General features: G+C 47.4%; 2 non-coding genes across 2 annotated transcripts; both read right to left on the reverse strand.

Annotated features, from left to right (window-relative positions):
- Window positions 1-4,007: 4,007 nt before the first annotated feature.
- Window positions 4,008-4,119, reverse strand: TRNAL-CAA (transfer RNA leucine (anticodon CAA)). The gene is made up of 2 exons: window positions 4,082-4,119; window positions 4,008-4,053 (listed from the first exon to the last, which is right to left on the reverse strand). It is a non-coding gene; the product is annotated as a tRNA-Leu (tRNA).
- A 290-nt stretch (window positions 4,120-4,409) lies between these two features.
- On the reverse strand, window positions 4,410-4,482 carry TRNAV-AAC (transfer RNA valine (anticodon AAC)). Its single transcript has one exon. It is a non-coding gene; the product is annotated as a tRNA-Val (tRNA).
- Between the last annotated feature and the right edge of the window lie 15,924 nt (window positions 4,483-20,406).

Raw genomic sequence — 20,406 nt, forward strand, 5'->3', positions numbered from 1 at the left:
AGGCTCAGAGCAAAGAAAATCAGCAGGAACTCTGGTCTGGCCAGGAGCCTTCCCTGGTTTCTGTGCCTGGAACTCAGGATTACTTTCCTCTATTGTAAAAGGCATTTTCTCTTCATCAAATGAATCATTAGGACCAACATAAGGAATTTCTATTATATCTTCATCTAAATTTGTGTCTGCATAAAGGACTGTAAAGCTACTAACCAACTCCTCCGTAACTATATGACAGTTGGGGTGAGTAAACTCTCTTCAACCATTAAGTGCAACCAGGTGCCAAAAGCGGCAACCAGCAATCATCCCAGATGCTGGCTTTCCACTAGACTTTACTGGTTTTAAGATTCTTACCATATTTGCGTCTCTTTGCTACAATTCCTGTTGTTTGGTTACTCCTCAGAGCAATTAACAAATCATTCTTAGCAATTTTATGAGTCATTAAACCATTCATTTACTTAATTTTTTTGCGAGAGACCTTGCTGTTTTTCATAAATATATTCCCTGGCTTGTTAAAAAGGTTTTTATGGAAAATCCTAATCTGCAAGAAATGCAAGGTCTGAATGCACTAGAGACAATGCTATAAAGCTCCTATATGGCTATCTCAGATTTAGCGACGACCTCTCATCCAACATTCCACGTGTTAGAGGTCAAAAGAATGGGGTAAGAAAATTAAATTGGGTTTAAATTTAAATACTCCATGTACCTTATCCGTGCCTATTCCCAGTTAAGTGTGAATGGGAAATGGTTGCTCTTGTGATGGTCAATAACTTCATTGTCTGTTATTTCATGCCACATCGGCATATCCATGAGAATATAATTGATGTGGCTTTAACAATTGGTCCTCACAAATGTTGGCTTAACATCTTTATACAATTTCAATTAGTCAGTCAGTCAGTCAGTCAAAACACTTTATTTGATTACTTAAAATCATAAAAGACAAAATAAAAACATTTCATATCGCAACTTGCCCTGCTCTGGGATGGCAGGCCACGCATAGCTATTACGAAGCTTAAGCTCCCGTGGTACGACGGAGGTATAGCATTGTCTGACATTCGGAGATATTATTGGGCCTCCCAGTTGGCGGCCCTTAATCACGGACTCTACGGTCCAGCAAACAGCCCAGGCTATGCCATGGATCGGTGGCTTCTGGACGACGGGAAATACCACAGGGCGTTGTACTCGAGATCTCTGGATGGTCGAATGTCAGGGCCAACGAAGACAGCGGTGCACATATGGAGGGCGATCACAAAGTCACAGGGGTGGAAGGATAGGCTCACGATGGCAACCCCTCTCTACGACTCTGATATACTGGGTAAACTGTGGCACACTAAGGGATTCGATAAGTGGGACATGATAGGCATATCTGAAGTGAAAGACATGATAGGGAGAGGGGAGATAAAATCTTTTGCTCTATTACAGACGGAGTTCCAGCTGGGCGAGATGGAATATTTCCGGTACGCCCAGCTGCGTCATGCGCTTCTGGCTGCTATGCCAGAGGGCGGGAAAATCCCTGAATATTCTCTCTTGGAAGATAGGGTACTAGACGGACATATGCCTGATAGCGCTATTTCCCTAATTTATAAAAAACTGAATAACGTCCGTACTGACCTCCTCCTGGGGGTGAGAGACCAGTGGGTGCGAGATGGGATAGAGCTTGACGACGAAGACTGGCAAGGTGCGGTGTCCTCCCCCAAGGAAGTTGCTATCCCTGCCAGGCTGCGGCTTGTACAATTAAAAATTCTTCACAGAGTTTATGTTACGGGTCCCAGGTTAATACACATGGGTCATTCAGCGGATGGCCTCTGTAGGCGTGGCTGTGGCGCCCTAGCCACCTTTATGCACATTATCTGGGAGTGTAGTGCAGTAGCCTCCTACTGGAGGCGGATGCACATGATTATGAGTGAGGTGACTGGGGTGGAAGTTCAGGCGGAGGCTAGGCACTGCCTCCTGAATGTCTGGGGCCCAACTGATTATAACAATGCACAAACCCAATGGGTTACCCTGGGAAATATGGTCGCGAAACGGGACATTGCACAGCTGTGGGGGGCTGCAACAGCCCCGAAGGTGGTACAGTGGAAGGCCAACATGGATTGGTGTATGTTCCAAGAGAAGACGGTATACGTGGCCAGGGGTAAGCCCAAAAAATAGCAAAAGAAATGGGGGACCTGGAATGAATATAGGGGTGACCTTTGTATACCACCGGACATCGCCCCACTGGAGGAACGTTTGACCCCGTAACCTGTAACTCCAACACGCATTCTGATTGCATAACCATCCTGTGTTTCCCCTCCCCTTATGGTCTTACACATGAGTACTGTTTTTGATTATCATTTAGGTTATTGGGCCTAGCTGTCTCCAAACCCAGGCTCTGTTGCACTACTGTCTCAATTGCCTTATTTCTTAGCACTAGTTCAGGTGCTTTCTTTCTTGTACCTATCACTTGTTTAAAAAAACAGAAAATTACAACCTTGATACGCTCTGGTACTTTGCTCCTTGTACACCGGCCTTCTGGTTAATGATATGCTGCCTAGCTTCCGGGATGTATGGCTAAATAGCTGTGTACACTGATTTGTAAATAAAGGTTTTAATTTTTTTTTTTTTTTTAAACATTTCATATCATATATGTGCAATCAATGCTTACAATCAGTTATAAAACGTACAGTAAGGGCCCAGAAATACATTGTAATTTTTTAAAACAGCTAATAATCAGGCAGGGATACTGAGGGCGGCTAATCTTTTAGTATTGATCCGAGCAGCAGCCACCAAAAACACTAGCATCACAATAAATATCGCAAATACTACTTAACATCTGCAAATACATCAGAGCTGGCCTAACTTGTAAAAATCCCGCCTCTCTGAAAATTGGAACTAAAAATTGTTTCCGAATGTCAGAGTAGTACTCACAGAACATAACGAAGTGCAACGTGTCTAATGTGGAAAAGTTATCACAATGGCATGGGTTAGAATTTTCAGGTTTACCCCAAATAGGAAAAACGCCAAGGGTTAAATGAATTAAGTTAAAACGAAATCTAATCAAAAGCTGGCGATGAAATGGTCTAGTTACAATTTTTAAATACGGTTCCAGTGAGGGAGTAGTTAATAACACATAATTAGCTTTTACACACGGTTTCTTTAACTCCTGCTCCTCACGTTCTAGTGCTAGCATATTTAAAAAACTGATCTTTGTCCAGCTTACATCCTCTCTTTTGATACATTCAGGTGATGTGTAAATCTCGGAGCGCCCTCGTTTAGTGAACATCGATCTTACGTACACAAGCCAGGGGGCCCTATTAGCCTTCTGCATAGATACACGATCACTTAGGATCAGATGGTTCAAAGTGATTTCTTCATTTAGCCAGGTCTTTAACCAACAGATCAGTGGGGTGACTTTTAACTGATCCGTAACATATCCCAAACTAATTCTGTGTGTAAAGAAAAGTTTGGGGTAGACTGGGGAATCGCTAAAAGAGATCTTAAAAACTTATTTTCCGCCACTTGAATCTTATCCTGGGATGTATGGTCATTGTTGGGCGAGTCACCTCCTTTCCTCCTGCCTCAATCTAGAATTGGCTGCAAATCACAAGAGAGAGTGCAATGTCTGTGTGTAGTGCCTACTCCCAGCTACCTCTCTGTCTTCCTTATGTAAATTAGAATTTGCAAGGGGGGACCATTGTCAATCTGCTCCTCCCACATAACCAGGAAGCCCTGTTGAACATGTCTGCCTGTGTTGTTGCAGGGACAGTGCCTTCTCTGCCCAAAAGGTGGCAGGAGAGCCTCTCAACAATTGATGGGATCAACTGCCTATTTCGAAACCCAGCATGGCAGTTACTGTGATGGAGTACAAATTTAATGGAAGGTGTGCCTTAGGTGTCCCTTCCAGAAATACGTGGAATTTTGATTGAGGGCCCAGCCTGGTGGATTTCTCTTCATATGCTACAGGTTCCTGCAAATATTGTGGTGTGTGTGGGGAATGCACTGAAAAATCAGGAAGACTTAAAGGTGTAAAAGGGACCTGTCAGAAGTGGGATTTAAACCCACGCCTCCATGAGGAGACCAGAAAGCTCAGCAACACTGAAGATCAAGCTCTCTTGAGTCTGGTGCCTTAGACCACTCGGCCATCATGACAGCTCAGGGTGTGCTTAGTTCTGACTCTTCTGTCTGCACCTGCCAACGTTTCCACTTACAACGTTCACAGCATTGTCACAGGTGTAAAGGCCCCAACAATACAACATAGCTTAAACAAAATAAAAATAGGCCCAAGAACAACCCCCAGATGATGAATGGAGATAACTTTGTTTAATCTTGCAAAGGTAAAGAAAGTTTCCCACGGCTCACTGTGTTCAAAGACCACCTCTTCTTAAACTTGCATTGAGATAATAAGGTTGAGTGTGCACATAAAAGCATCTAACGCACAGTGTTTCTGCCCTGTCTCGAACCGGGGACCTTTCGCGTGTTAGGCAAACGTGATGACCACTACACTACAGAAACGACCTTGTTGCATTCTACTGTTAGAAGAAAGTTTCTCTCAAGGCTTCACCCTACTTCTATTCTGATGTATCAACAGCGGCTCAGAATGTGCAGAACAAGTGTGAAAACCTCAGAGATATCATCCAACATGCTAGCAATCAGACTTATTCAAAACTCACTTGTGCAGGCATCGACAGACAAATATCTGATGCCTAAATGCCAGCGAGTACAGCTTGGGAAAGCATCACCTGGGACACACTGAGACTAAGCAGGTAGGCAGAAAAAGCATGGTGATCCATTTAGGTTAGAAATATGTTGTGCAACAATGCACCCAGTATAACGAGAAATAGTCAGGTATAGTGCATTTTTAGTAGGATTTGTATGTTTACCTCTAAAAAAGGGCTTGTGAGGGCGTGGCCAAGATGGCGGTGTGAGCGAACGTGCTTCTCGGAGCTCCCGCCGCAGGCCGCTATTATAGCGACTTACACAGCACCTCCTCGCCCACGTTTGGACTCAGTCGGGGTGCGTTTGCTGCCCTGAAGTGCCTGGTGTTGGTGGGGACCCGTGCGGACTGCAGTGGCGGCCGGGAGACGCCAAGATCGGCCCAGCCCGGCGCGGCCTGGTGCAGCCTAGAGAAGTCCGGCAAAAGAGAGGCAAGACCGAGGCGAGCGGCAGAGTGCACCCGAGCCTGGCGCATCCCGGCCGGGTTTTAGCTACGTGAGGGTCGGTGCTCTGGTGGCGGGTCTGGCCCGCTCGACTCCGCGCGAGGCTCCCATGGTCTGCCTATCCAGGGGCTGCTGCGGATCTGCCGCCGCCGACTTCGAGGAAGGTGGAGGCGGCTTGGGAGGACCGGAGAGTGGCAGTACGAACAGGGGACCGCTCGCCCGATGCCTAGACTCGAAGCCCAGTCGAGGGTGGGCAGAGGTGAGGAGCAGAGGGTTACCCGCAGGGCTCTACACAGTCGTGCACCCCACAGAGCCAGTGCGGCGCGGCGGCACGACACTGCCCCACTTTGTGGGGAACCATTACAAGAATGGGGTGACCCTAAAGGTATGGACCTGGGTATCTAGTGATATAAACAAACAATGGTCCTAGACCTATAGATTTTTGGTACACTGGTCAAATCAGGAATTGAAAATTATTCAAGAAATAGCAACTTCGGTTAGTCTGCTATCTGTGAAAGACTGAATCTTTGAGACAAAACTTTACACCACGGTACTTTAGAAAAAATATATATTCTTATTTAATTTTTATATATTCAGATTTTTACACAATTTTGTCAATATTGTCAATAAAAACATACAGGTTGCCCCAAGATAGGAGAGTGCAGACAGAAAGTGTGGTTTCAAAGGGGTGAACAAGTGAAGTAAAAGGAAATGGCACAGTGGTAAATAAGAGACAAGTTTATAATTTAAACAATCAATACTGAATACGAAACTTCACGAAATAACAGTATTGGACACCTAGCCAACAAACATCAGTTCATTTGAGTTACGGACGACAACATTGTAGGGTTCTCATAACAATATCCACAGTCTTGCACTGCCTACAAAGTTGGGGAGATACTGGTCTAAGGTGTGTATGTAGAGAATGTCGACGTTTCGACCCGACTTTTTCCCGAACGGTAATTTAGACCTGGGGATTGCGAGTCTTCATCAGGACAGAGAGCAAACAACGAGGCAACCAGGGAGTATTCAATAACCCCTTTGTGGTAGAGAAGGTGTTTGGTTAGGTGATCCGAATTCACCAACGTCTCAAACAGGAATCCTTGTAATTATATTTAGTCCATATAAAAGGAGACGTTGTTTCTTACGTGGACACGATGGGTGATACCTTGACTGTGTATGAGCCCAGCCTCCACGAAGGGAAAAATTCCAAGATGTCACTCCTGCGATGCACACTGATAGTGTGCTGCTGGAGGAATTAATCCCAAAGAACTTCCGGATATAAACCGCTATGAAGACGATTTGGCGTCACCATCCGAGCCTCTCGGTGCTGCGGTGTGCCGACGGCACACCGCAGCACCGAGAGGCTCGGAATTGCAAGATTCTGTACCCGGAGACATGGCGTTCGTAATCCAGTTAATTTCCACAGCACCTTGACATCCGATAGCACTGAGAGGCTCGGATGGTGACGCCAAATCGTCTTCATAGCGGTTTATATCCGGAAGTTCTTTGGGATTAATTCCTCCAGCTGCACACTATCAGTGTGCATCGCAGGAGTGACATCTTGGAATTTTTCCCTTCGTGGAGGCTGGGCTCATACACAGTCAAGGTATCACCCATCGTGTCCACGTAAGAAACAACGTCTCCTTTTATATGGACTAAATATAATTACAAGGATTCCTGTTTGAGACGTTGGTGAATTCGGATCACCTAACCAAACACCTTCTCTACCACAAAGGGGTTATTGAATACTCCCTGGTTGCCTCGTTGTTTGCTCTCTGTCCTGATGAAGACTCGCAATCCCCAGGTCTAAATTACCGTTCGGGAAAAAGTCGAGTCGAAACGTCGACATTCTCTACATACACACCTTAGACCAGTATCTCCCCAACTTTGTAGGCAGTGCAAGACTGTGGATATTGTTATGAGAACCCTACAATGTTGTCGTCCGTAACTCAAATGAACTGATGTTTGTTGGCTAGGTGTCCAATACTGTTATTTCGTGAAGTTTCGTATTCAGTATTGATTGTTTAAATTATAAACTTGTCTCTTATTTACCACTGTGCCATTTCCTTTCACTTCACTTGTTCACCCCTTTGAAACCACACTTTCTGTCTGCACTCTCCTATCTTGGGGCAACCTGTATGTTTTTATTGACAATATTGACAAAATTGTGTAAAAATCTGAATATATAAAAATTAAATAAGAATATATATTTTTTCTAAAGTACCGTGGTGTAAAGTTTTGTCTCAAAGATTCAGTCTTTCACAGATAGCAGACTAACTGAAGTTGCTATTTCTTGAATAATTTTCAATTCCTGATTTGACCAGTGTACCACTTTGTGGGGAAGCAGGGAAGCGGACAACGCATGGTGCACGACGGTGGATGCTGGCAGGCCTGTCACGGGCTCAAGGAGACGGCTGGTCGGCCTATGGTGGCCATAGCGCGGCGCACTAATGGCTGCCATCTTGAATTGCGGAGTCACTGCAGGGTGTGGAGAGAGATCGTCCCTGTCTTGTCACCGGAAGGAAACGCACTTGCATAACGAAGTGGTGGACTTGCACTGCGGCCCAGCGGTGGTTCACGCTTGAAGCCCAGGGGGCCGGAGGGGGGTCTGGCGGCTGGAGCTACACCCAGGCATCAGAAGTAAGAGGTTGGATAGCGGGACGAAGGCCAGGTGAGGTGACTGGAGCCAAATTCAGCAACCCCCGGAAAAGAGGGGAGCAACACCGGTGGGCTCCTCGGAGGGGATTACTGCGCTGACGGGGCCAAGCCCGGCTGGAAGTACTGAGGCCCACAAGTTTTCGAAGACTAACGCCGCCTTGACACGCCGGGCCGCTCATTGCCGGATGCGGGGCTGGGGGACATCCCGCAGGACAGATCTATAAAAGAGCTGTTCACCCCTACCATGGCGGGGAAGCGAGCAGAACCCCACACGTGTGGACAAAAGACGGGAACCAGCAAAATGGCGGCCAACACCCCCAACACCGGGACACCGAGCGCGGAGGAACTATTTACTAAGACTTTTTTGGAGTCTCTTTTCAGTGGCCTGCGAGAGGACATCCGAGCCCTTAAAACTGAGCTAAAGGAGGAGATTAGAGAGATTCGTCGGGACACGGATGCTGTGGGGGAAAGAGTGGCAGACCTAGAGACTAAAAGTGATAGCCGGGATGTTGAGATCGAAGCTCTGCAACAGGAGATCATACGCATACATGACCAGCAAGTGGACCTGCAATCCCATGTTGAAGATTTAGAAAACCGTTCTCAGCGGCATAACATTAGGATCCGAGGGGTGAAACATTCTCCCGACACAGAGGACCTTTTCCACTTCACACAGGGCCTATTCAACCATATCCTGGGCAGGCCAGCAGACTCGGCCCTGCGCATGGATAGAGCACACCGGACAGGCCCACCCAGGGCCGCCGCGGCATTGCCGGCAGACATACTGGTCTGCATCCAGGACTTCCGCACCAAGGAGGAGATCCTATGCAAAGCCAGACAGATGGGAACCATTTCCTTTGGCGGTCACTCTCCGGCCCTGTACCAGGACTTGGCGGCCATCACACAGGAAAAACGCAGGTCCTTCAAACCGGTCACCGCTGAGCTGAGACGCCGCAACATCCCGTACATCTGGGGCCATCCATTCCGCCTGGTGTTCAAGTGGGACAACAAGGTGTGCCAGTTAAGTTCGCTCAGGGACGCGTGCCATCTCCTGGGCATCGAGGAGCCAAAAGAGGAGGAAGGTCCACACGCCGGGGGGGTCTCGGGGACCAAGGCCACCGGTCAGTGGCAGCAGCAACGGAGAATACATAGGCCGAGACGTCCACCCCCGGGAGAGATCAAGGAGGGTCAGCAATCATCGGTGGAGACGGCAGCGATAGAATTGGCAGCAACAGACAACGGATGAAACCTGAACTCGACGCCCTGGGAATCCCTGAATGCGGACGAGGTGAGAGGACAATGGTCGGCGGTGGGAGGGGGATACAATGGATCCGGACACATTTCCCCAATTTGTTCTTCACGCTGAAGTGTCAAGTGTGGACAATGGACATGTTCATTTCCAATTTTCTAAAGTTGAGGGGGGGTCTTCGGGCTGGTTTGCAGGGGATGGGGTTGGGTGGGTGAAGGGTGTTGGGGTGGGATCTGGGTCCATGGTCAGGGAGTGGAGTGGTGTGGTCGACATCCCGAAGGGTTGGCTACTGGAGGAGAGAGGAAGCTCTGGGATCCCCGGGTGGGACAGCTCGGGCCCAATTTCATGGCAACTTGGTGGTCTTACTCCCATAGATGGTGCTGAGTGACGTAGTTATTCTCACTTTGAAGGTGAGAGGGCTGAACAACCCAGTGAAGCGCAAAGCGGTTCTACTACTCCTAGAGCAGTCCCAGGCAGACAACTGCCTCTTACAGGAAACACACCTATTAGCCAAGGACTGCCACCGTCTCCAGTCTAGTAAGTTCCCCCTTCAATTCTTTTCTTTATGCCCGGATAAAAAGGCTGGAGTGGCAATTCTGGTGGTAAGGTACTGGGTAAAATTGCTGAAATCAAGGGTCGACTGTTGGTCTACAGGTTCGCAATAGGGGACTTGAACTACACGATTGGCTCGATCTATGGGCCTAACGAGTGTCAAGAAAAGTTCTTGCATAAAGCGCTCACTGACGCTACTGACACGATAGACCGCCCCCTCTTGCTGGGAGGGGACCTGAACTTAGTCTTTGACAATTTGCTAGATCGGTCCTGTCAGCGCACTAGCCAGGTGGGAGCGCTATCAGCAACGGGCCTGGTCCGACTGCGGGAACTGGGGTTAGTAGATTCATGGCGCGAGCTCCACCCCAGGGAAAAAGACTACACATACTTTTCAGCTGCACATAAAAACATATGCGCGCCTAGATTACCTGCTTGTCTCTACAGCTGCGCAGTCACTTATCACCAGTGCCGAAATTGGTATGGCGTCCCTCTCCGACCACGCGCCGGTCACTATCACTCTATCCGGGCCAGTGGCACCGCGCTCCAGTAGGGTATGGCGGCTACGGGAATCATTGCTACATAAGAAAGAGGCAGTCATCAGAATTCAGGGGGCGATAAAGGACTACCTGTCCCACAACAGTAAAGATGACACCACACTAGCTACACAGTGGGTGGCGCTAAAAGCGGTCTTAAGGGGTGAATTTATTTCGGTCTTGGCAGCGGAGAATGCAGAGCGTCAATTCAAGAGGGATGAGCTCACCCAGAAGACTAGGGAATTAGAGCAAATTCATAGGAGGACTGGGGCCCCAAGAATATGGCGTCAATTGAAAGCTGCTCATCAGCAACTGGCTGCACTAGATCTGGACAGGGCGGAATATGCCGCTTTAAGACTCAAACAAGCATATTACACTGGGGGGGACAGATGCGGGCGTCTCCTGGCACACAAGTTGCGCGCAATCACTCAGAAACAGGAGGTTCAGGAACTGAGGGGGAAGGATGGCCTACCTGTCACTGGGGATCGGGCAATAGCTGGGGCCTTCAGTGACTTTTACGCTGAACTATATGGGGCCACCCCACCTGACCCAGAGGCGGAAATAGATTTTTTGGCGTCAATCCCACTGCCGGTTCTGACACAAGACCAAACTGACTGTCTAGAGAAGGACAACCGCTCAGAAGAGGTTATTTCGGCTATTTCCTGACTCAAATTGGGCAAAGCACCTGGTCCGGATGGATTTCCAGCATGCTTCTATAAAACCTTCTGTGCTCAGCTGGCCCCGCTGCTTGCCAGACTCGTTACCTCGTTCGAGGAGGAGGGGACGATCCCCGGGGACCTACTTGAGGCCTCCATCGCGGTCATACCCAAGCTGGGCAAAGATCACACAGACTGTGGTGCATATAGGCCCATCTCCCTCTTAAACGTAGACCTCAAACTCTATACTGGGATCCTCGCCTCCAGACTGGGCCCATGCATGGGAGGATTGATTGATCCAGACCAGTCTGGATTCATTCTGGAGCGACAGACCTCCAATAACACCAAAAGGGCCCTCCATCTCCTAGAGAAAGCTTCCCGCACACAGGGTGAATACATGATGCTGGCCATCGATCCGAAAAGGCATTTGATAGAGTTCACTGGCCCTACCTGGAGAGAGTGTTAGTGAAGGCGGGCATGGGACCCACGTTCCGAACCAGAATAATGAACTGCTATAAATTTCCTTCTGCTACGGTCCGGGTTAATGGTTATTCGTCGCCGCGGTTCAAGATCGAAAGGGGCACCAGGCAGGGATGCCCGTTATCTCCCCTACTATTTGCCCTATATATGGAGCAGTTGGCGCAGTTAATCCGAATGGACCCGGAGGTCAAGGGGATCAAGTTTGGAGGTGATGTTCCCACCATAAGCCTATACGCCGATGACGTCCTATTATCTCTTGCCAACCCCCGGGGCTCTCTCCCTGCCTGACTAGACGATCTTACCAGGTTCGGCCATGTATCGGGCTTTAAAGTTAACATGACAAAGTCGGTGGCCTTGGACTTGTCCCTAGAACCGGACACACGCGCCGAATTACAGGACACGTTTCCTCTGCAGTGGGCATCGGAGGCGGTCCCGTACCTTGGAATACAACTTGCCCCTTCTCTACAGACCACAGTGGATATTAATTACTTCCAACTGAGACAGAAAATCAGACATGAGCTGGGACAGTGGAAATACTACCAGCTGTCATGGCTCGGCAGAGTGGCGGCGGTCAAGAGGACGATTCTCCCTCAGATACTCTACATCTTTCGCACGATACCCCTTACTCCGCCCAAAGGCTGGATTAAACCGATGCAGTCAGAGCTCTCACAATTTATATGGAACGGGAGTAAGCCGAGCCTGAAATCGCAGATAGCGATGCTTGCCCCAGAGCACGGAGGAATTGGGATCCTGAACCTAGCTACCTAACTTCCAAGCTACGCAATTGCGCTTTATGGTAGAATTGGTCAGATGGGAATCTGGGAAACATTGGTTGTTCCAAGACCAGGCAATCGCTGGGAGGACCCTGCAAGAGATTCCCTTTATACGCTGGGCACACAGGCCTCCCAACCTCTACGTGTCTTTTATCATGCGAGTCCCGCTAGAGATCTGGGACTGGGTGGGGGTTCCGCTTGGCCTTACAACCATGCCGTCGCCGCTCACTCCCATCCTTGACAACCCCGATTTCCAACCGGGGATGGACGGGAAAGCTTTCGAACGCTGGAAACCGGCTGGCTGTTGCTCTCTTTGCCATATGTATGGACCAGAGGGAGCAGTCCCCTTCCCACTGTTCCGTCAGGAGTTCGGCCTCCCGGAATCCAAGAGACTCCGATACTTCCAGGTCAGACACTGGGCTCTTAACACCACGATGAGAACTGTAGCGGACAGGCGCCTGACGGATTTTGAACGCTGGCTGATCATGCGCACAACTGACAAGCAGCTAATCTCGGATCTCTATAAAATGCTCATGCACAAACATAGATACACCTATAGCGCGAGCAGGGTTCGCTGGGAGCGGGAGCTGGAGAGATCCTTCACACATAAGGAATGGCAGGGAATATACTATAGAGCGCGACACGCAGCTTACCATATTGGGCTTACGGACACTCTTACGAAGGTGGTGACCTATTGGTACTATACCCCGGAGCGCCTGTATGAAATGGACAGTAGCAAGGATCCCTTATGTTGGCGGGATTGTGGACAAATGGGCACACTAACACACATACTTTGGGAGCGCAGATTTCTGCAGGAATATTGGCGTCAGGTCTTAAACGAGGTGGACGCCCATTTTGACACGGAAATTCCACGCTTCCCTTCATATGTCATTCTAGGGCTGCCCAATGCATTGACCTATCCATTAAGATCACGGAGGGGACGCTTGATAGCCATCGCACTGGGGTCATTGATACAGAACATCCTGGCGCACTGGTGATTTGCGCAAACTCCTACGCATCATGGTTGGCTCCACCGCCTGTGAAGGGGCCAGGTATGCTGAGCTATGGAAGCCATTTCTAGCCCTCCTGTCATCTGAGTTGGTGGAGGTGACCTGCCCGTGGTATCAGGGACGCTCTGCACAATCGCCGCCTGTTAACATTGCCGCTCACCTTGGAAGGGAGTTTGAAGCCCTGATAATCAACTTCTTGCCGCACCCACTTTGCGGGTGCCGCCTCGCTGTGTGGGGTCATTAGGAGCAGCTGGGAGCCGTCGTAGCTCGCTGCACTGCACACCTGGGATTGCGAGGAGGGGAAAGGAGGCATTCCTGAGCAGCGCCGCAGGGACTCGCTTTACCAGGAGTCCCTGCTCGGCAGCCCACCTGGTCCGCGCTGCCTGCCTGCCACGCCCACAGGACGACTATATAACTGAAGGGCAATCCCGCTGCGCGGGAGTGTGCCGGGCAAAGCCCGAGCAAAGGGCGGGCCCGTTTAAGCCCGTTAAAGACCGGGTAAGACTGGACTGGGCCACCCTACTGACATTGTTTGCCTGACTCTTTATCCTGTTCCTTCCTAAACCTCATTGATTGTTGCTGTTGTTGCTGTTTTGCAGATACTCAGTATTTTACCCATACTAGCAACATCATTTTGATAATGTCCCCTAGAACAACTAGAAGCAGTAAGCCATCACATGCCGCACAGACAATCGGCCCAATTGACCAATTCATTTCCAGAGCCAACGGCGCTATTAACCAAGGCGTCCTTTTGTTGGAACGAAGGGTCTCTCAAGAATTGGCCATGGCCAAACGTTCTTCACTGGGCTTACTGGCTGCTGTTAGAACCCCCTTGTGCCTTTCAGATCCTGGTGATTCAACGGATTCCCACACTGTTCCAGGCACTGTGGATTTGTCAGTATCCTTAGACCTTTCAGCCACTCAGTTTTCCCCATCCCCTTTATCATTGGAGAGAACCCCGGCCCTTTTTACCAGCCCAAGTAGGGAAGATGCTAGTACAACTACCAATAGGGGTCTGAGGGAGGGCGCGATACCGAAGAAAAAAGACAAGAAAAAGAAACCTCAAAAACACAACTCCCGTGTTCAGACACAAAATACGAATTTATCCAGACCACAAAGTCCATCTGTTACACCGTGTACCACTCAACCAGCGCCCCCCGCAAGAGTCAAATTCCTCACCACCAGATATAATAAATCTTTCTACCACCATGCCTAACCTTAGCCCTAATAATAATGTGGGCAGTGGGTGTGATACCTGCAGCCCTCACAATCAGCTACTGGCTAGATTAGAGGCATTAATTAAAATGTACGTGCAACCCATCGAGTTCTCCTTGGTAAAAATTGAAAAGATGGTGGAAGTGCTAACTCTAGAACTCAAATCCACCAAGGGTTCCGTTTCTACTCACCCTGTGGCCCAAAAACCCAATCCTAAAATCCCCAAAGTAGGGGCGGTAGTAACAAAACAAGCACCTAAATTGGTTACTACCTCTGCAGTGGCCCACCAAAAACCACCCACCGCAGCTGTACAACAAAAATCACCATCTACAGCAGCGAAGAAAGCCCCGACTACATCAATAGCTCCAGCACCAGCCCCCACACCCACCCAGGCCCCCACTCAAACAAAAACACCAGGGATCCAAAATGCCACCTACAAGACCAGGCGGAAAGGTGGTCATTTTTTCCACATTCCCCCAGAAGCCACCCCGTTTGTCGTCATCATGACTGGGGTCCCAGAGTTGAACCCAAACTCGGAGGAACCAGGTTGGTCATTAAAAAATAAAGTGTTACACTGGCTATCCGCCAATAGGCCCCTTCCTCCTTACTCTAACAACAGAGTTACAATGGTGCGCAGGGTTCCATGGTTAGGTAAAGAGCCAAAAACAATCCAGGGTGACTGTGTCATCATTAACTTTGAAGATCCCCACACTGTCGAGCATATTTGCTCCTGGGGCTCCCACCTCACATCCGATGGTATAGGCACCAAAAGACTTTCATTTTTCTATCCTCCGCTAAATCATTACGCTTCAGGCCCGGAATGGAATTGGACCCAGGTTGGTAGCTGGAACAGAAGACCCGACTGGTCAGACTGGGCGGGTCTTGGGGATAGACACCCCGCTCCAGTCATTGGCTGGAGGGGCGCTCCACTATCGAACAGATATGACTGCCTGGAGATGGTGGATTGACCACCATCTGACAACTCCCAGGAAACTATAAATCCTCTTTTCCTTGGGCCTAAATTATCAATACCATCGAATTTAGCTTCTTGTTCCCTGTTCTCTTCCATCACGGAGAGTATTTCTGTTTTCGCGGAAGCGGTTTCGTTTCCACCCACAGAACCACAAATATCCTCCATCAACATCAACAAAGAAGTCTACATCGCACCTCACACCTCTCCCAGAATAGGAACTTCAGCTACTAACGTCCTGCTGAACGTTGATATCCTAACTCCCCCTACACTGATACTTTCCGCATTATATTGGAACGTTGCAGGTCTCTGTTCAAAGATCAACCTTAAATCATGGTTGGACCTAGTAAACACCCACCAGATAGTCTGTCTCCAGGAGACTTGGGCATTAGACCCTCTACATTTACAGGGCTACAAAACATATCACACTCCAGCCAGCATTACTACACATGGCAGATCTAAGGGCGGTCTAGCAGTGTACATTTCCAATAATTTGCCAGTAAAGAAAATCATTGTTCTCCATACCACTATGAATTTTCAAATCATAATGGTTATTTTTAACAAATGTATGTCATACTGTTTTATTAATTTCTATAACAACCTTCCCCCTGCAGATTGTGTGAAAACGGTTTCTGAAATTTCCTCTCTTATAAACGAGCAGCGAAATATGCAACCATCCCTTGTTTGTAATGTGATTTGGCGTGGGGATTTTAATGTTCCCTTGTGTACTAATCACAAGAAATTATAAGAAAGAAGAAGACCCGGTCACTGGTTTGTTAGTTCTGCTCAATTTTTATTTAGGGCAGAATCTTGCACTCAGGTGTTTAATCCTTATGTGCAACCTATATATATTTTGAATTTCAGAAAAAGTAAATGCAGTGATTTTTACAGATACTGTAACTGTCCTAAGAATTACTTGCTGTCCTGCACTAGAACACATATATTTACAAACTCAAATTACACATCACTTTAAAAGACAAAAAAGAATTACACATTTAACTAATTTTACACAAGACAAACATTTAAGAAGGAAATAACTCATTAGGGTTGAAAGTACCCTGTCCACATTTTTTCTACCAGGCCACTGAAAATGAATGTTTTTATCTCTTTGTTTTGGCCTGATAGCGCAAGAGGCAGCTAGTACAATCAATGTTCAATGTATTTGTCCAAATACAAAAGCCTTATGCGCAATAAACATTCGGATTTAAGACGAATGAAATGTCAAGAGCCTGTAAGCCAACGCGTTTCTGAGCCTGTCCGTGTACTTGGCAAGCTCGTCTTCAGGGCTTCGGGGCTGGGTACCTACATGAATGCAAATATAGGGCATGATAAGTTTTTTGACCCTCTTATTGTGCGTCACCCAAGATGTTCAGCTGTCGTTATTGTTACCTTTTTGTTGTACAATCTCTATAAACTGATCATCTGATCGATTTCTTTTTAGGGGGCTCCTTGGGTTCTGTAATGGAAACAATAGCATGGTATGTTTCCAGAAGTTCTTATCGTACATAAATTATTTACTCTCATCTCGTTTTACACTCACGTGTTTAACAGCCCAGGTGTTCTCTAGCAGGTTATCGATTTCCTTTTTAAAGCGATAAATGGCGCTGGCGCTGTAAGGTCAACAGGCACGTATTTAGCAATTCATACTTGTCATGATTCTCGGTACATGCATTTAACGCTATTATACTGGCAGCGGGTCAATCGGCACTTACTTTATATGCGTTCAGTGGGCGCGGAGCGCCTTGTTTCTTTAAAGTGGGGCGCCACCTCTTGTTGGTTTTTATCATACGGCGCTGAAAGTTTAAACGATTGGAGTGTTTTAGTGACACGTAATGTGTGATTTTTACTATTTTGAACGTTAAGATTCCACAATTTAAAGATAAAACACCTACTTGCACGGTGTCGGCGTCGAGCCTGTGTTGAAAAGGGCGTTGCTCGATTTCGAGTTTGTTTACAAAGGATGGGGTTGGCGCTGCAATCAATTAATAAAGCGGAAAATTAGGATTACGATTTTTGGAAGTTGTTAAAGAGTTTCTTATTATGCGCATGTATCCGTTTACCTGTGGATTAATCGCTAGACGCTGCTGTTTGCTCCAGAGTTCCTCAGATGTGAGAAGGGCTGAAAAAACGCGAGGGTTTGGTATATTTTTATATCACATGGTGCTTCTGGGACATGTAGTCCAAGAATTTCAGGAATGATTATTGGGGGGTGGTCTGTACCGCCTGCGGCCCAGTTATTGGTTTTGGCTTTCAGTGTGTTCATTCAGTCCATTACTCACGCAGTCATATTTCAGAATTAGATATGCCTCCCTTCTTGCCAACAATACTTCTACGCTGCCTCCTCTTACGGGGACTTGGATTTTTGATAACACTGACCACTTTAATTCTTTCTCAGTGTGGCCTAGATCAATGCAATGTTGGACCATTGGGGCATTTAGGACTTTTTGTTTGATCCTAGATCTGTGTTGAGTCAGTCTTTGTGAAACTGTTTGTGTAGTTTTCCCTATGTAAAGTTTGTCACAAGGACAAATGATTACATAAACCACATTCTTACTCTTACAGTTTGTGAATTCCACGTGGGTCCATTTGACATTATGATGTTCGAATGTGATACCTTCAATGGTATTTGTGCACGAGATGCAATTACCACACTTGTGGTGTCCTTTGATCGGGTCTAATTTCCACAATGTGGGTAAATCGCTTTTAGGTCGCTGCGTACCCAAATCCGCTCGGATTATTTGTTGCCCTATGTTTTTACTTTTTTTCAGGGCGAATAAAGGTTTTGGAAACGGGATGTCCAAATTCGATAACAAATGCCAATTTTTCAGTACTATGGCCTTGAATTTATTGGTTAATGGTCCATACGTGGTTACACAGACTAGCTGTTCCAACGGTTTCTTGTCTTTCTTTGTCAACAGTACTTCCCTTGGCGTGAACCATGCTCGTTTGGTGGCATGTTTCAACATCTTTCTAGGATATCCCCTTCTGGACAATTGGTCACATAGTGTTTCTGCATGTATCATATAGTCCTCTTTCCTTGAACAATTACGTCTGATTCGTAATAGTTGGCTATACGGTAGGTTTGCTTTCAAACTTTTGGGGTGGAAGCTGTCATAATGTAAGATTGTGTTTTTATCAGTTTGTTTGCGGTAAAGGGTGGTGGCTAATTCTCCTTCCTGATGGAATACTTCTACATCAAGAAAAGTTAAGCGGGTGTTGCTGCTACTCATACTGAACTTTATGTCGGGATGTCTACTATTCAGCCACTCATGAAACTCTTTTAGTTGTTCCCCAGTTCCTCTCCACTGACACCAGATGTCATCGATATAGCGATACCATCTTACGATGTGTATGCCATAAGGGTTTTGATGGTAAATGAAACGCTCCTCATACAGTGCCATGAAGAGCACCGCCATTTCTGGGGCATAAGGACACCCCATGGCGGTGCCCTTCACTTGCACGTAGAAGGTGTCCATAAATCTGAAGTAGTTATTAGCATTGAAAAGAAGAAAGGCTCCTATATGACAAGCAGCCTGAAAATTTCCACAGGATGGGCTCGTCCGGAATTTGAACCCAGAACCTCTCGCACCCGAAGTGAGAATCATACCCCTACACCAATGAGCCTGAGTGTCCAAGAGGTATTTTGAACAATTTCTGACGCGTCTTTCAGAAAAAAGCAGGCCTATTGGCTAGTCTCCCTCTAAGTGAGCCACACAAAGGCATGTTTTCTCTCAAGTTGTTGTTTTTTCACTCCAGCAAGGAAGGGGGCAGCCAATCTCCTATCGGCCAGTAAGCAGAAAAAAGGCACAGATGAGAACAGCAAGCACTTTCTGGCACTTGTACTCCTCTGCAAATCCTGGACCCTTGCTCCATAGACTTTCACACCAGAAGCAATGAAGGGCCCACCATTTCTTGCGCCTGAGAAAGAGGGGTTTGATATTTGGATTCAAACGTGCTTGCTCAGCGATCGATCAGGCGAGATTTATATGAGTGTCTCACAGGCCTGAAAGACTCACCTGGGAGACCCAGAGTGGCTGACTTCCCAGTATGGCCATTGTTGGGCGAGTCTCCTCCTTTCCTCCTGCCTCAATCTAGAATTGGCTGCAAATCACAAGAGAGAGTGCAATGTCCGTGTGTAGTGCCTACTCCCAGCTACCTCTCTGTCTTCCTTATGTAAATTAGAATTTGCAAGGGGGGACCATTGGCAATCTGCTTCTCCCACATAACCAGGAAGCCCTGTTGAACATGTCTGCCTGTGTTGTTGCAATATGACAAACACATCTAATTGTTGGGTATGTGGGATGTTGCCTGGTCATCAGAAGAAAGGGGGCACCCCGCTCATCCCACTCCCGTTTTCTCATAACGGATCCTGTAATGCCTGGTATACTCTTCTATTCACTCTACGATGGCCAACAAAAGGGGGGGTGCTTTTCCGTTTGAATAAGATATGTTATCACGACAGGGATGGTTATCCACGAGCTGAGGGTACTCGATTTGAATGGGAAGAGTACCGCCCCGATAATGCATCTGCACCCCGCATTTACAGCAATCAAAGGAACATTAATATGTCTAGCTCACACGTCATTAATGTTATAAATACTAAGGCTGATCTTTGCATACGTAATAAAAGTACAATCCCGGTTGGAAAAAGTGAATGTAACACCACACTTACATTTGACAGTCCGAATGGCATATCATTTGTGGCCTCTCGAAATACATACTTTATCTGCGGTAATAAAGGTTATCATCAGCTCCCTTTAGGATGGTTAGGCACATGTTATGTATCTTTTGTATTGCCCCCTGTATTCATTGCACCACCAATGTATCATAATGACTACGTGCTTTATCACGATTTTGTGTTAAACAGAGTTAAACGTGCTGTGGTCTTGGACGATATTGATCAGACCGATACTGCCTTACAACAGTATGTAGATTTCAATTTGGGACTGTTTTCTTTTGTGGGGGCTGCTTTGAACAGCCGGAAAATACGACAACTGACTCGTGTAGTTGAGGCTGTAGCTAATGACACTGCTATTGCTCTAGGGAATATCACAGAAGAACTGCAAATTTCTAGAATTGTTACGCTTCAGAATCGCATGGTTCTTGATGTGGTTCTAGCTGATCGAGGGGGGGCATGTAGAATCATCGGAAGTAGCTGCTGCGTTTACGTGCCAGATAATTCGC

This window comes from Lissotriton vulgaris, chromosome 10 (genome assembly GCF_964263255.1).
Source record: "Lissotriton vulgaris chromosome 10, aLisVul1.2, whole genome shotgun sequence".
Lineage (NCBI taxonomy): Eukaryota > Metazoa > Chordata > Amphibia > Caudata > Salamandridae > Lissotriton > Lissotriton vulgaris.